This window comes from Mobula hypostoma, chromosome 4 (assembly GCF_963921235.1).
Source record: "Mobula hypostoma chromosome 4, sMobHyp1.1, whole genome shotgun sequence".
Taxonomy (NCBI): Eukaryota; Metazoa; Chordata; class Chondrichthyes; order Myliobatiformes; family Myliobatidae; genus Mobula; species Mobula hypostoma.
Genome location: NC_086100.1, coordinates 128,499,443 through 128,517,492, shown reverse-complemented (window position 1 = coordinate 128,517,492; position 18,050 = coordinate 128,499,443). Strand labels below are relative to the sequence as shown.

Sequence of the window (18,050 nt, the reverse complement as noted above, 5' to 3'; positions counted from 1 at the left end):
TGTTTGCCCACTCTGTTGGGTGTGGTCTTTCACTGATTCTATTATGGTTCTTGGATTTACTGAGTATGCCTGCAAGAAAGCAAATTTCAGGGTTGTACTTGGTGACAGATAATAAATTTACTTTGAACTTTGATAGAAATGTCACATTTTGTTAGTTCCATTGTCACGATTAAATTTTTTTTCCAAATTTTTACAGATCTATAAACCATCCTAAAAAAAAGCCAGGACACATTCATTTCCTGAATAAGTGTAAACTTGACTAGTTGTATTTAACTTGCCAGTAGAAATGGGTAATCTCATTTGATTTTCTTTCTTCTTAAGGATCAGCTGCCTACTTGTTTATGCATGTTCTTTTCGCAATAATAAAAATGTAAATTGCTTTAAATATGCTATTGTAACAGGGAGTACTCCACAGCTGATGCAGGAATGCAGATATCTACAGGTCGATCGCCAACATACAATTAGCCTAAATGTGAACTTGCAGATGAGGCAAAAATCAGACAAAACAACCGCTTGGATTTGAAGAATTGCTCAAGATCCAGGAATCTGAAACTGGAAAGGCACTTTTATATAGGCTTGTAAACCTTCGAAGTACAAACTTTATGACACTGCAGATACAGTAAAATATTACTAAATAGTAAATATGAATAGGGGATGTGTTGGAGTTATTATTTACATAAGTTTAGGGCCTTTGCCTGGTGGCAGTCAAAATGAAATAGATTTTGTATGATAACTGCACTTGAAAGGACTGGTGATGAAATGAGTCCTGTGTAAAACAATTTTTAAATAAACTGAAGAAAACTAAATCGCACCTTTAGTTCTGTAATTATGATCATTCCTCATGATGGTGGTCTTGTTAAATGTTGGGATACCTTTTGCTACATACAAAATTTAGTCATGGGATATCTGCTGTTTCAGTTTTGAGTTGAGAGTGATTCTGGTGTGACACTCACACACATAACTTGTATTGTACCAGACACCACTATGCAAATTTGGAATTGCGCACAATGATGATTGTAAACCATTTTTATAGAATTGATTTGGTGCTGGTACACTATTTTGATCTTCAGTACTCCAACTAAAGATGTACCAGTTGATAGGTTAATTGGTCACTGTAAATTGTACCGTGATTAGACTAGGGTTAGATCAGGGGGTTGCTGAGTGGTGTAGCTCAAAGAGCTGGAATGGCCTATTCCACACTGTATCTCAGTAATGTCTCCCAAACACACAGGGCTCAGGCTTTTAGCAGCACGAACACTACCCCACTCTGAGTAGTCACCCCCATCTCACAGTTTTACCAATTACTTACAGACTTATTGCTGATTGATTTCCAGTGTGTTGCTTGAATTCTGCATAGTGTTTTCTTGGTAATTGGTAATATTTATTGCAATTTTCAGACCAGCTGTCAATGAACTTAGCTTCAAGGCATTTGCAGTGATATATGTACTGTAGTTGCTCCCCAAGATCATGCATTCACTTTGGTGTGCATCATGATTTATATGAACACAAAATAATCTGCAGATGCTGGGGTCAAAGCAACACTCACAACACGCTGGAGGAACTCAGCAGGTCGGGCAGCATCCGTGGGAAAGATCAGTCGACGTTTCGGGCCGGAACCCTTCATCAGGACTGTAGAGGGAAGGGCCTCTGCCCCTTCTCAATCACTGCAGACGTTACCTTTTATGCAGCATGTTCTAGCTGAAGATACCTGCAATTGTTCATCTTGGCTGTTGCTCTGAGAATGTCATTGTTAATCTTTCTGTTGAGGTAGCAGAGTACAAACACAAGTTGATAGGCTTGTGAAGAAGGTGTATGGTATGTTGGTCTTTATTAGTCAGAAGACTTGAGTTTAAGAGCCGTGAAGTAATGTTGCAGTTCTATAAAACCTTAGTTAGACCACACTTGGAATATTGTGTTCGGTTCTAGTCCTAGTGTCATAACAGTCATAGAGAACTGCAACACAGAAACAGGCCCTTCTTACCAAACCATTAAATTGTCTTGTCCCATCGACCTACACCTGGACCTTAGCCCTCCATAGACCTCCCATCCGTGTACCTAACTAGATTCCACCATTTGTGTTGGCAGCTCGTTCCACACTTTCACCACCCTCTGAGCGAAGAAGTTTTCCTTAAATATTTCACCTTTCATCCTTAACCCATGACTTCTAGCTGTAGTCTCACTCGTCCTCAGTGGAAAAAGTCTGCTTGCATTTACCCTATCCATACTGCTCATAATTTTGTATACCTCTATCAAATCTCCCCTCAGTCTTCTATGTTCTCGGGAATAAAGTCCAAACCTATTCAATCTTTCCTTATAACTCAGGTCCTCAAGTCCCAGCAACATCTTTGTACATTTTCTCTGCACTCTTTCATTGTTATTTACATCGTTCCGGTATGTAGGTGACCAAAATTGGACACAATACTCCAAATTAGGCCTCACTGATGTCTTATAAAAATTCAACATAATATCTCAACTCCTGTACTTAAAACATTGATTTACGAAGGTAAATGTGCCAAAGGCTTTCTTTACAATCCTGTGGCGCCACTTTCAAGGAATTATGGATCTCTATTTCCAGATCCTTCTGTTCTACTGCATTCCTCAAGGCCTTACCACTCACTTTGTAAGACCTACCCTGGTTGGTCCTCCAAAAGTGCATCAAATTCCATCAGCAATTTTTCAGCCCGTTTTTCTAGCTAGTCCAGTTCTCGCTGCAAGCTTTGATAGTCTTCCTCACTGTCTACTGCACCCCCTATCTTGCTGTCACCTGCAAATTTTCTACCAAATTATCATCCAGATCATTGATATAGATGGCAAACAACAATGCACCTATCACCAATCTCTCTGGAACACCACTAGTCACAAGCCTCCAGTCAGAGAGGCACCACTATCTGGCTTCTCCCATGAAGCCAATGTCTAATCCAATTTACTACCTCATCTTAAATGCCAAGCAACTGAACCTTCTTGACTACCCTCCCATGCAGGACCTTGTCGAATGACTTGCTAAAGTCCATGTAGACAACATCCACTGTCCTGCCTTCATTGGCTTTCCAGGTAACTGCCTCAAAAAACTCCATAAGACACGACTTATCATGCACAAAGCCATGTTCACTATCCCTAATCAGTCTCTGTAATAAGTATCTAAATCCTTATATTTCTGGTCCCTTAGAATATCTTCCAATAACTTTCTGACTATGACTTTCATGTTCTTTCTTTGTTTCGTAGCTATCGGAAATAGAAATTTCAGAGTTGTGTATGGATACATGCTTTGATAATAATTGAACCTTTGAACTACTGATGTCAGGCTCACCGGCCTAGAAATTCCTGGCTTATTCTTAAAGCCTTTCTTAACAACAGAACAACATTAGCTATCCTCCAATCCTCTGGGACCTCGCCCATGGCTAAGAATGTCCCTTGCTCTTAATATGCCTGTAGAAACCCTTAGGATTCTCCTTCACCTTGTCGGCTAGAGCAACCTCGTGTCTTCTTCTGGTCCTTCTGATTTCCTTGTTGATATTGTTTTAATTTTTAATAAGAAGATAGTGTTTCTGAAATTCCTCGAGTACTTCGTTTGTCCCTGCCTACCGATACCTGCTATGCACCTTCTTCTTTTTCTTAACCAGGGCCTCAATATCTCTCGAAAACTGCGTTCCATAAACCTGTTACTCATGCCTTTTATTCTGACAGGAATATACAAACTCTGTACTCTAAAAATTTCACTTTTGAAGGCCTCACACTTGCCAAATACACCTTTGCCAGAAACCAACCTTTCCAAATCCATACTTGCCAGATGCTCTTTGATTCCATCAAAATTGACCTTTCTCCAGTTTAGAATCTCAGTCCAAGGACTAGACTTATCTTTTATCATAGTTACCTTGGAACTAATGGCATTATGATCACTAGATGGAAAGTGTTCCCCTACACAAACTTCTGTCACCTGCCCTGTCCCATTCCCTAAAAGGAGAAATAGTATCACGATCTCCCTAGTTGGGATTTCTATGAACTGTTCAAAGAAACTTCCTGGAGCACATTTGACAAACATTTTCCCTTCTAGCCCTTTTTACACTATGGGAGTCCCAGTCAGTATGTGGAAAGTTAAAATCACCTATCACAACCTTAGGTTTCTTGCAACAGTATGCCATCTCTCTACAAATTTTCTCCTCTAAATCCTGAGGACTGCTGGGTGGTCTATAACATAGTCACATTAATGTGGTCATACCTTTCTTATTGCTCAGTTCTTCCCAAAGAGCCTCACTAGATGTGCCCTCCAGTCTGTCCCCTCTGAGTACTGCCATAATGTTTTCCCTGACTAGTAATTGCCACCCCCCCCATCGCTCCCTATCTATCAAATCTAAAACAATAGAACCCCAGAACACTGAGCTGCCAGTCCTGCCCTTCCTGCAACCAAGTCTCACTAATGGCTACAATGTCATAATTCCACATGCTGATCTACGCCCTGAGCACGTCTGCCTTTCCTACAACACTCCTTGCATTGAGATATACGCCAGTCAGAACATTAGTCCCGCCATGCATGACCTTTTGATTCCTGACTTTGTATATAGGTTTGACAACATTTTTCTCCACAACCACATCACTATCTGTTCTGGTGCTCGGGTTCCCATCCCCATACAGTACTAGCAAACCTTCCTGCTAGGATATTAGTCCCCTTCCAGTAAAGGTGAAAAACATCCCTTCTGTACAGATCCTACCTTCCCTGGAAGAGAGCCCAATGATCCAGATATCTGAAGCCCTCCCTCCTGCACCATCTCCTTAGCCACATGTTAAACTGTATCATCTTTCTATTTCTGCCCTCACTAGCATTTGACATGGGTAAAATTCTGAGATCACAACACAGGAGCTCCTTTAACTTAGCAAGTAACTCTCTGAACTCACTTTGCATGACTTCGTCACCCCTCCTACCCATGTCATTGGTACGAACTAAAAAAAATCTACCTACCTCGTACTCCGCTACTCACTGAAGTCTCAATGAGCCAATGCCTCTGCTCCTTACCTCAACACTGGCCCACTCACAAAATGGCTGCTCCACTTAAACCTATCTTATTTTTATTTGGGCTTGCCAAGTGCCTACTTAGGCACAATCCAGTGCCTCCTCAGGAACTGTTGCACGCAAAATGTGCTGACTGCCTCCGCTCACTTCTTTTAAACTTTCTCTCCCTCTAAGCAATCTGATATCACCTCATCATACAAAGGACATGGAAGCTTTGGAGAGCGTGCTGAGGTGATTTACCAGGATACTGTTTGCATTGGAGACATCTTCTGAGGAAAGCGTTTAGCAAGCTAGAACTTTTCTCTTTGCAGTGTAGGAGGATGAGAGGGGACTTCATTAATCTGTACAGGATGATAAGAGGCGTAGATCAAGTGGACAGCCAGAGAATTTTTCCCAGGGCAGAAATGGCTAGTACAAGGGGGCATAATTTTAAGATGATCGGAGGAAAGTAAAGGGAGGATATCAGTGGTAAGTTTTTTTACACAGTGTGGTGGATGTGTGTAATGTGCTGACAAGGGTGGTGGTGGAGGAAGACACATTAGGGACAGTTAAGAGACTCTTAGGTAGGTACGTGGATGACAGTAAAATGGAGGGCTATGTGGGAGGGAAAGATGAGATTGCTCTTAGAATAGGTTAAAAGGTCGGCACAATGCCACAGGCCAAAGAGCCTGTGCTATGCTGCAATGTTTAATATTCTATGTACTGTGTTCATTTCATTGTCAATTTCCAAAGTTCAACAGGCTCCATAGGAGTTGTGAGCTTTCTCTTAGCATAGAGTGCCATTGATTTCATTCAATGTCTACGTGGAGTGTGATCCTGCATGGTGTATATGCAGGTCACTTACTGGTATCACAGCAGGAGTCATTATACATTCTTTCTGGGGAAGTGTGCCATGCCATGTCAGCTGGAGGCTTGCAGAAAGATCATCATTTCTTTACTTAAAAAAAAGAAGCACCAATATCCAACATATTTGAGACACTGCTGCCTTATGAATGAGAACAAAAGCTACAGGGAGGATCCATACAGCACTAGATGCCAGACGCATTCAAGTGGAGAAGTAAGGAGTAATGTGAGTTTTGGAGGAGACTATAGGGTAAAGTATAGTGAAAGCAGATTAATGGTGATCCTATTGCAGTGGTGATAGTACCAAAAACTGCATTGTATTGATACAGGTTTGCAATAATGAAGAGAAGAAATCTTTAGCTAGAATGGCTTACGACCCTCCCTCAACATTGGCACACATGAAAAGAGGGAATTAGTGAAAATGTAACACAAGCTCTTGGGAAAGCTAATGCAGTAAGCACTGAGGACTTAATCCTCATTCAGTTTGGGCAAACTAAATTGGCAAAAGCAATTTTATGAATGGTTTTATAGAATATATTCATAGCTGTTTCCTGGCAGCTATTCAATACATCACAAAAAGAGAAAATCTACTTTAGACCTGTATGTGAGATATGGTCAATTAATCAGTAATCTCAAAGTAAGGGATTCTGGGGGGGGGGGGGGAGTGGCTATAATATGATATCGACTTTTGTATTCAGTTTGTAAAGTACAAAACTCAGTTAGAAGCAATAGTATAAATATAAATAAAGCTAATTAAGTTGAAAATAAAAACAGGTGTGTGGATAAAGATCCACTCCTGATGAACTAAAGAAGTTAGGTTAGAGCCAGATTGAAAGAAGAGATTGGTGGTATTGCCAGGAAACTTATTAAACTTGAGAATTGGGATATTTTTACAAATTAGCAGTACGTGACAGAAAAAAAATTGAAGGATAGGAAATTAAAGTAATTGAAAAAAGTAGGATGAAAGAAATCACCATTTCACCTTAACAAATGTTGTACAAGTCATACAACATTCTAAAATGAATGTATGTTAATCCTTCAGAGTAGCTGGCTACTGAGGATGCCTTAGAATGAAGATAGATGCATTTGGTATCACAATCATCAGTGAAGAAGCTAAAATAATGAATATTATTAAAGAAATTCAATAGTGAATGACTTTTCAACACATTCTGAGTCCTGAGAGAATCCAGCAGATTGGGAGGTAACAAATATAAAATTATTATCCAAAAAAGAAGGAAAAATAGAAAATAACAAATTTTAGACCAGTTAGTTTGATATCATTTATTAATGAAACGTTGAAATCTATTGTTAGAGACCTTGTAATAAGACACTTAGAAAATCTGTTGCAGTTTGTGGGATCACTTTGTCGAGCACCTTTGCTCCATCCACCGCACCAGCCACAAGCTCCTGGTGGCCAGCCCTCTTAATTACACCAACATTGACGTGTCTATCCACGGCCTCCTCTGCTACCAAGTTGAGGCCAGATGCAGATTAGGAGAACAGCACCTCTAATTCTACCTTGATAGTCTCCAACCTAATGTCATCAATATGGATTTCTCTCATTTATGTTAACTACTCCCCTCTGTGCTCCATTTTTTTACTTATCTCACAGGTCCCCATCATCCCATCTCTTTCCCCTCCTCACCTTCCATTTATTCTAGTTCACTGTCCCTTCCAGTTAGATTCTGTCTTCCTTAGTCCTTTGTTACTTCCACCTATCACCTCCCAGCTTCTTACGTCATTCCTAGTCTTCCCCTTCACCTGCCTCTTGATTAGCGCCTTCAATAGGATCCATCTATTGTTTGCCATCTCTTGCTCCACACCTTCACCACAATTTTTCATACTGGCCATCTTTCCTCTTTCCAGTCCTGTCTATTTTCCTCCATAGAGATTGCCTGAAACTCTGAGTTCCTCCAGCTTCTGTGTGTGTTACTTAGAAAATCATATTATGCTTGGGAAAAATCAACATGGGGTTTTGCCTAAGTGAAATGGTGTCGAACAAATGTAATAAAAGTTATTTAGAGGATATAACTAGCATGATAGACTAAGGGAACCAATAAATAAAGTTAATCTAGATTTTACAATGGCATTGACAAGTGTCCATCCTAAAGCTTGTTACCAAATTAAGGATTTAGTAGATTGGGGGGTAACTTGGGGAACCAAATACTTTGGCCCCAGTGTCCAGAGGACTACAGTATAAATGAGTAGAAGCTATATTGCAGAACAGACTCAATGGGCCAAATGTCCTAATCATCCTCCTATGTCTTATTGATTTATAGTTGTACAGTAAAAAGAATCATTGATTGGATCACATAACTAGGCATCACAATTTGTTAATGATATATCACAAACAAGAGAAAATCTGCAGATGCTGGAAATCCAAGCAACACTCACAAAGGCAACATCTGTGGCAAAGTACAGTTGGTGTTTCAAGCTGAGAGACTTTGCAGGACTGGAGGAAAAAGACGTCCTTTTATTCTCCAGTCCTGCTGAGGGGTCTCGGCTTGAAACATTGACTGTACTTTTTTCCATCGATGCTGCCTGGCCTGCTGAGTTCCTCCAACATTTTGTGTTTGCTGTTAATGATGTATTTTCTTTGGATAGAATGCAATCCGGATTTATCAGGATACACCCTGGACTCTGCAGATAAAATTCTAATTACACAATGGCATATTCCTTGTAATTAAGCTGCTTAAGAGGTGATTTGATTGGAGTTTTCAAAATATGGAAGGAAAATGAGAGAGTTCAAGTATTTCTATATTCCCAGGAGGTTATAACCAGAAATCATCATGTAAAAATTACTGTTGAGTATTTCACTGTGAGTTCAGGAAGTGCTAAGAGTTACAGAATTTGAATTTCTACAAATTACAATTGACTCTAATTCAATTATTATTTTTCAGCCAATACTTGTTAGATTTTCTTTTGTTGTCATCTTAATTAAGGGAATAAAGGTTAACAGTGTTATACAATGTTGGATCACGTCTTGGCCACATTGAATACCTGCTTGAGAGGGTTCATAAGGCCTCTTCTTGCACTCTGCAACTATTCATGACCTGAGTAACAGCCACTCTATGGAAGCTGTTTCCTCTGGCTGCTTTTGCTTCTGATTACTGTCCCACTTTGTTCTGGAATTGAGAGTGGAGCATTGGAGTATCATGAGGCATACATTGGTAATGTGCTTGTCATCGTTGAATACTTGGCAGTGCCTGGAAGCCGATAGATGTGGGAATGAGGTTTGCAGCAGCACTGCATGTGCAAATGTGCGTTAAAGCTGTGAGGTGAGCACAAAAGCAGTAGAACGTGAATCTGATTGATGGAGGTTGTTGGTCATGAGAATGGGCTTCCAGCTGATGCACTGAGTGTTACCTGAGGTGGTGCCTTGATTCAATGCAGAATTTGAAGCTTATACTGTAGCATTGATCACGAGTGTGAATTCCTAGATTTTGTGCAAAATTGCAGCCAGGTCTTTGAAGGTTAATTGTGGCAGTCAATGCCAAGAGCTATCTCCTGTCACTACCACTGTGATGTGTGTTTATAAGACCTTTTTCTACATATGTATGTCTTTTGTCTTCTGCATATATCCCATCAAGTCTTCTAATGTATTCTCAGAAAGCTATAGATTCCTGTGTTCTGCTGTATATATTTTTAGAAAGATGTCGTTACTCACACCACACCTTGGAGTTACAAGATGCTACCTTTTCAGTGATCTGAGAATGTAAGACATAAAGGTTAATTTTGACTTTTGTAACCCGCGTAAATTGGTTTCAGTCTTAAGGTTAAAAGAAGCACCCAAGAAAGAGCCCAATTACTGATGGCTGGAGTTTACAATCATATACAGTAACAAGAGTTACAAAGTTTGCTTCCATTTGAATTAATTTAATATCATACCTTTATTGCAGAAAATGCCCAGGACACTTCATGCAAAATCCAATTTTTACAATTAATTTTATGCGATGTGGGCTTTGCTGTCAAAACGTTAGTATTCGCTTAAGAAAGTGATCATAAGCAGACTCCTTAAGCTATTGTGCTCTATTGGTAAAGGGTGTTCCAGAATTTAGATTCAATGATGACAAGGGAATCAGGCCATATAGCATTGTAACTTAGAGGAAAGCTTACAAAATAACAAGCATTAAAAAAAGGAATTATATATTTGCACCAGGATCTGAAAGCTCACCCAAAGCTTTATGGATGATCTCAGTGAAAGGCTGAACAGTGAAGACCTTTACAGGGTGAGGGAAATTTCAGTGGCTCGCAGTGGAAAGAAGAAGTTACCAATCCAAGTTGAATAAACTCAGGAAGGATATTAGTGTTGGAGGGGATTACATAGATGGAAAAGTTGCAAGACTATGAAGTAATTTAAACACAAAGATGATAATATTCAGTAGAAATTGGCAGACTGTGACTGGCAGACCACAGTACGTGTGCTTGCAACACTGTGTGTCCGATAGAGTATTCAGCAGCACTGGGGCTCCACAGGGGACTGTCTTGTCTCCCTTTCTCTTCACCATTTACACCTCGGACTTCAGCTACTGCACAGAGTCTTGTCATCTTCAGAAGTTTTCTGATAACTCTGCCATAGTTGGATGCATCAGCAAGGGGGATGAGGCTGAGTACAGGGCTACGGTAGGAAACTTTGTCACATGCTGTGAGCAGAATTATCTGCAGTTTAATGTGAAAAAGACTAAGGAGCTGGTGGTAGACCTGAGGAGAGCTAAGGTACTAGTGACCCCTGTTTCCATCCAGGGGTTCAGTGTGGACATGGTGGAGGATTACAAATACCTGGGGATACGAATTGACAATAAACTGGACTGGTCAAAGAACGCTGAGGCTGTCTACAAGAAGGGTCAGAGCCGTGTCTATTTCCTGAGGAGACTGAGGTCCTTTAACATCTGCCGGACGATGCTGAGGATGTTCAACGAGTCTGTGGTGGCCAGTGCTATCATGTTTGCTGTTGTGTGCTGGGGCAGCAGGCTGAGGGTAGCAGACACCAACAGAATCAACAAACTCGTTCCTAAGGCCAGTGATGTTGTGGGGATGGAACTGGACTCTGACGGTGGTGTCTGAAAAGAGGATGCTGTCCAAGTTGCATGCCATCTTGGACAATGTTTCCCATCCACTACATAATGGACTGGTTGGGCACAGGAGTACATTCAGCCAGAGACTCATTCCACTGAGATGCAACACAGAGCATCATAGGAAGTCATTCCTGCCTGTGGCCATCAAACTTTACAACTCCTCCCTTGGAGGGTCAGACACCCTGAGCCAATAGGCTGGTCCTGGACTTATTTCCTGGCATAATTTACATATTACTATTTAACTATTTATGGTTTTATTACTATTTATTATTTATGGTGCAACTGTAATGAAAACCAATTTCCCCTGGGATCAATAAAGTATGACTATGACTATAAATCTAAAAATTTGCAGATCCTGCAAAAAATAGTGGAAAGCCTCAGCCAATAAGGCATTGTCTGTGGAAACCAAAACACAGTCAATGTTCAGAGCTGTGACTGTTTGTGAGCTGAATCAGTTGGAAGCATTGCAGGGTGAAAGGGGCAGGTGCAATCTCATTGGCTCTTCACATGGCCTTGGATCACCAGAACAATACAAATACCTATATTAGGATGCTGCTTATTGACTATAGCTCAGCATTTAACGCCATCATCCCTACAGTTCTGATTGTAAAGCTCCAAAACCTGGGCCTCTTTACCTCACTCTGCAACTGGATCCTTGACTTCCTAGCTGGAAGACCACAATCCTCCCTACAGACCCTAAATAACATCTCCACCTCACTGACGATCAACAGTGGTATATCACAGGGATGTGTGCTTCACCCACTGCTCTACTCTGTCTGCACCCATGATTGTGTGGCTAGGCACAGCTCAAATGCTATCTATAAATTTGCTGATGATCCAACCAATATTGGTAGAATTTCAGATGGTGACGAGAGGGCATACAGGAGCAAGGTATATCAGCTAGTTGAGTGGTGTCGCAGCAACAACCTTGCACTCAACGTCAACAAGACCAAAAAATTAATTGTGGTCTTCAAAAAGGATAAGACGGGGGAACACACACCGTTTCTCATTAAGGGATCAGAAATAGAAAAGCAAGCAATTTCAAGTTCCTGGGTGTCAATAACTCAGGATTTACTTTGGACCCAACAAATCAATACAGCTATAAAGAAAGTACAACAGTGACCAAGTTTCATTGGGATTTTGAGGAGATTTAAGAGTAGTAAGAGTAGTAAGCATGGCAAAGTTGCCCATACACTATTCCAGGAATAGAGGTAGGGCTGAAGGTAACAGAGAAGTATGGACTTCCCTAGGCCATGCTACTTTATGCAGGAATCTGATCAACACTTTTCATCTGTTGCTCTCAACGTGAGGATTGAAAGACGTTCAAGTTATCATGTAATCACAACAAGAAGGAACAATGTAGCAAAGGAGGGAGAAATGAACAGAAATATGAAATTGGCTCTGGGGAGGACCAGAGAGGTTGGAAAGGAAGGAGGCATGGTCGATTGGGGTGGATTTGGGAGTGTGGCTGGTATAGAGGGAGATTAGAGATTGGCCAGGAGAATGAAGAACAGTGGAATGGGAGGAACAGAAAAGACTTGTGGTAAGGAAGTACTATATTGGTGGCTCATGGGACAAATGTGGCAGTAAATCAGGATAAGCTTGACCCGGGAAGGAAATGGGGCCTACTTGATCCCTACTTGCAGTATTTAGCAAATATTACCCCATGTTAACTATCAGGATACAACTCCTTCTTCCCCTTTTCCCTGCAACTCTTCTCTCTTTTGTCTTGTGAACGGATCTAAAACAGATTAGATTCTGCTCTCAACTGGATTCAGTGTAATTATACTACTCCAGAAGTGAAGCCTGCAGCAATGGTGCTGAAAACAGAGATGAAAAGGAAGAAAATTTATGATAACTGTACTTATTCTACTTCAATACATTACAAAATATCAGAGAAAGATTCTACACAGTTAAGGATCATTGTGCAAAGTAGCATCATCAATCTAGATAGGACTGTGATCACTCCTCAGTTAGATCAGTTCTGAAATGCACCTTAGTTTTATATTTTTTTCTCTTCATTGATAGGATATCAATATTAGTAGTGAGGAGGTGCTCTGTGCAATTCTGTAGGGCAAACAAACTTGGCCTAAAGCATCCACAACTGTATTACCACCTCTGTTCTATCTATTTTTCATTTCCCCCAGCTGACAGCGGTCTCAGTCTCAGAAGCTCTATGTGTACTAATATTCACAATCTTTCTTGGGGTCAAATTCCAAATGTTTGCTATCCTTTGTATGAAAGGTATTCTTAGTTTTCTCTGTGAATGAGCTAGCTTTTATTTTAGGATATCATGTCCCTAGATCTTGTTTCACCAACTGCATTTGCTTTTTTCAAAATCCTTTAGCATTGAAAAGTGTTATGCTCACAACAGCACCTACCTTAACAAAACAAAACATTTGGTATGGCGACTGCTCTGTATGTGACCGCAAGGAACTGCAGAACGTTGTGGATGCAGCTCAGCACATCCTGGAAACCAGCCTCCCCTCTATGGAGGCTACACTTCTCGCTGCTCAGTCAAACAGGCAGCATCTTTAAAGACCCAACTCCCCCCAGACATTTTCTCTTCTCCCCTCTTCCATTAGGCCTGAAAGCACGTACCATTTGGCTCAAGGACGGCTTTGTAAATGGTTCCCTGGAATGATAATCTCTCACAGAATCTACCTCATTATGATCTTGCACTTGATTGTTTATCTGCTCTTTCTTTCTCTGTAGCTGTTACACATTATTCTGCGTTTTTATTGTTTACCTTGTTCTACTTCAGTACACTGTGTAATGATTTCATCTGTGTGAGCAGTATGCTAGGCAAGCTTTTCACTGTATGTTCTTACATGTGATCATAATAAACCAATTCCATTGTAAATTCCATGAGTCACTATAGAACCGCATTTGACATCGATGAATCTACTTTACAAAAGACATTGCAAGCTTTATATCCATGGTTATAATTTTACGCTCTAAGCTTCAGTGCCATTATACCAAAACTTCATTTACTCCTTCCAAGGCCGGTATATTGCTCCTGAGATCAGTTGGTTAAAGCTAAATGTAGAACTCTGCATAGCGGGGTTAATACTTTACTTTGTATTCCACATACAATCTTTGAACCCTTTTATACTGTACTTGTTTACTGACTGTTAACAATTTGTGAACTTAGATTCTCATATCACTTTATTCTTCTGCAATCACTGGTGACTCACTATTTAGAAAATGTACACATTTGTCTCTCTTGAGTTCAAAGTGAGTAGCCTTACACTTGCGCAGATATAATTCCATTTATTATTCTGTGATAGCTTTGACTAGTCACAGTCTTTTTAAGGCACTCTTTCATCTGCATTACTAATTGCCTCTAGTAACTTTATATAATCTGCGAATATTGCAAGCATACAATTCTTCGTTAAAGTCATTAACATGAAAGTTACGAAGTTGAACCCTCAGACAGGTAGCACCACCTTCCATATTCTGTCTGTGACAGTATCTAGACTCTATCCCTTGAATGTCTAGTACTGCACCTCTATCCCAACAAATTATAAACTGAGATGAGAAGATCGCCATATTTACTTATTCATATGCCAAAACAAATTACAGCTTGTGGTAAAGTTACTGTGCAGAAATGAGTCGGTGATTGTCTCCACAAGGCTGACTAGTCTATCCACTAGCCAGCTCATTTTAACTTGCCATGAGATTAATTCCTACTTTAAACAAAATTATCAAAGTAGCTTCAGATTAGAATTCCACATTTTAATAACAATGTATGTAATTCCTTTTCTAATCTTCTTAGTTATTACCTTTTTTTAATTTATACCTTCTCACACTGTCACAATGAAAACTTCTGTCAATTGAGAAGCCGCAGTGTCCTGACCAGTTCTCCAAGTGCAAGCACAGTAATTAGCAGATATGGATTCAGCTTCCCTTTTCTTATAACAATGACAAAGTATTCAGATCATTGATGCCAGATATCTCTTAAAAGAATAGGTTAAACCACAGAATGATAGCAGCTAATAACCTTGCTTCTATTATCTTTTCAATGTTAATGGTATTTACGATTTTTTTGCCTTAGGACTTATTAACCCCAGCTTACTATTAAACAATATTGATTTCTTCATCTAGTTCCATGTTTTGCATACCATATTTACGGTACATTCTATACTGTAGAGCTTGAAGTTATCTGATCTCTTCTTAGATTCTTCTTACATATAGTGACATTCACTCCCCATTCCATCTTTACTGAAGAACAGTGAACAAAATTTAACATAATACTCCAGATTGAAAGTTTACTGCATTTCTATAGCCTTGTACTCCCAATACCGTGTTTACCGAGTGGTACACAGACTGTTTTCCTGTTTATTCACAATACACAGAATGAAACGAACGTGTGATATTTTCACCTATCATGCACTGGACTTACACATTGATAAAAAGAATAAGCTCAGGTCATTTTATACATCTCTATCTCTGGTTATTGCCTCCGTCTAGCTCGCTACCCTTAGGTAGTTAAAAGACATGTCTTTTTTTTAACTACCTAAGGGTTCTGCTTTCTTTTGTCATTGCCATTGAGGTACCTCAAAATCTTTACGCACTTGAAATGATTTCGGGTAGCAACTTTCCAACTTGGTCATAAAGCTGACAGCCTATTACAGTTATCTCGTACTTTTGAAAAGTATTTTTTTGTACTTACTTACCAATACTAACTTAGATCATTTCAGACGACAGATCTAGATTGAACAACTCATTTTCTTGCTTGAAAACAATATGTGAAATTTGCGATAAAGTAAAGCTGCAATCAGTCTAACTAGTCTCCGAGTGGCTAAATGATTATGCATCTCATGTGTATCTCGCAGTTATCAGCCACTCCTTTTTATTGGTTTGCTCTTACAATAGGTTGATTTCTTTATTGGTTTTCTATATTAGGCAAGTATCAAGTCTTTTTTTTAACATTATTTGTATGATGTTTTATTCATTTCCAACCAATAAAACTGGTTGAAATTCCCTTTTGATCTGATTGCAGAATTTGCCGTCTAGTCCCTTTGTTTTTTTTAATGGATGTGGAACATTTTTTGACAATTAATAGTTTACAGATATGATGGTGAAAGAATTGAGCTATGAGTACTTAATCTTACCTGTCAGCTGATTAGTCAGCCTGTACCAAGTGTCAAATCTTTTCTTCCTCTCCTTTCTATCCTTAATCCATCGTTGACTTTGGTGAATCATCATGCTCTCCAGTAGGAAGATACTGGTTTTTAACAGTTGTGTCTAGAAATTGCAAAGGACTACAATCACTAGGTTTGGCACTTTTACCAGATTGGATCCAACAATTACATGGAACATTGTTTTTCTGGCTCATCTATTTAAAAGGATTAGTGGATTAGCTTCAGTCTGGCTCATTTTTGAATTGCCAGTGTGTCCATCCCGAGAGTTTCATGCCTGCCAGCACATGCCTTAGGGTCATGGAGCAGGAAAGTCTTCCCATACATCAAGATGGAGGAGTAGTAAAGGTATATCCTTAGAGACAGAATCCAATATTCCATGATTTTATGTATTTCTATCACCTCAAAATTATGGAACTGCTATTATAGTTGAATGTAACATATCAAACTATGGATTCTTAAGTGAATATAATTCTCACAGATTTGATGATGGCTTGGTTCTATCTCCCTCCCTGCTATTTCTGATTCTCAAAAAATTCTGTCATGGCCACCACCTTTTTCTGATTTGCATGATATAATTGGTAACGACATCCATTTGAGGTCAGCATTCACTGCAAATGCCATCAGACTGCTTATGTAGAAACTATCCTTGTAATTCTGAGAAAAGTAAAGCCATTGCCTTTTGCCCTATCACAAATTCTGTGGCCTCTCCCAAGCATTAAGTTGAGCGAAACTTGTTCATGTTATTCATTCACAAACTGGTTTATGGTACATGTTCTCTCTCAAACAAAGATAACCAACTTCCATCTTTTCTGTGTTTCGTACCCTAGAGACTGAAACTTTCCACTACTTCTCCAGAATCAGCTGTTTAAGAAAGACAATGTGGATACAGGAAATATGTGACAGGAATAGAAAATACAGGAGCCATCAAGCAGCATCTGTGGAAAGATCGTTTAATAATTGGCTATTTCAACTACCTTCCATCTTTGGACAACATTTGTTGCGACATGTGCTCATCCATGCCAGCTTCTGAAGTTTAGACCCTCTAACTGCCCAGAGTATAGGTAGCTGGTGTGGCCCCTTTAAAGATTCAGGATAGTCCTGCTCATTGACAATCATGTTTTGTGCGCCAAGGTTGGAGCATTTAAGGAGCACCTGAACTGAGGTTCAGTGCTCAATTGTAAGCCTACTCATGATTTTGTCTAGCGTTTGTTTTGTGCTCAGATTCTTGATCTAGTTTGAAACCGTGGCTCACTCCGTGGTTTGGATACACCAGCATTTGGGTCCAAGCCATCTTCGTCAAGGACTCTTGTCACAGTGCAATTGAACCAACATGGACCCTGTGGGGTATTGGAGCCTTTCATCAGTGTGGCCAGCCACAGAGAGAAAATTTCAAGACAGAGCCTGGAGATGCACGACCTCCAGGTCGCCATTGCCAACTATTGCAGGGAGGAAGCCAAAGTCACTTGGGTGAGTCTGTCAGTTGCTCTGTGGAGCCAGTCCATCTTCCAACCCCAGAGAGATTCAGTGGTCACCTGGGTTCTTGCTGCGGCTTCCTCGTCCAATTTGAACTCCAGGCACCCTGGTTCCCTTTGCAGTGAGGAAAGGAGGCCTTCGTTATCTCTTTTCTGACTGGAAGAGCCCTGGCCTGGGCCATCGCGCATTGGGAACGAAGGTCAGCGATTTGCTCAGATTCAGAGGAATTCATGGCCGCCATGAGGAAGGTCTGCCAGCCAAACCTCAGACCACCTGATGAAGACTCAAGAGGGTGGAAGTTCAGCAGCTGACTACGCGATTGAATTTTGGACCTTGACCCAAGAGAGTGGCTGAAACGGAGAGGCCTTGATGTCTCTATACGACCACAGTCTCCAAGATGGATGCCCTCACCTTGGGAGAACCAGCCGAGGACTTTGAGATTCTGATCATCATCTTCTAGCAAAGTGTAAGTGGTACTACATCAAAAAGTTGAAGAGGGCTAGCCCA

At 40.3% G+C, this 18,050-nt stretch overlaps 2 protein-coding genes across 13 annotated transcripts in view; one reads left to right on the top strand and one right to left on the bottom strand.

Moving 5' to 3' along the window:
• idua (alpha-L-iduronidase) overlaps positions 1–18,050 on the top strand; it is a 175,221-nt gene that overhangs the window by 34,728 nt on the left and 122,443 nt on the right. The gene's annotated exons all lie outside the window — the stretch shown is intronic.
• slc26a1 (solute carrier family 26 member 1) overlaps positions 1–18,050 on the bottom strand; it is a 125,493-nt gene that overhangs the window by 22,690 nt on the left and 84,753 nt on the right. Inside the window, exon 2 of one of the 11 annotated variants that reach the window (XM_063046502.1) lies at positions 16,041–16,173. The exons of 7 other annotated variants lie outside the window; for them this stretch is intronic. The gene's annotated coding sequence lies outside the window, so the exon portion shown is untranslated. Of the gene's footprint in view, positions 1–15,602; positions 15,760–16,040; positions 16,174–18,050 lie in introns of those variants that run through there. 3 more of the 11 variants (XM_063046512.1, XM_063046501.1, XM_063046511.1) reach the window with 3 other exon arrangements.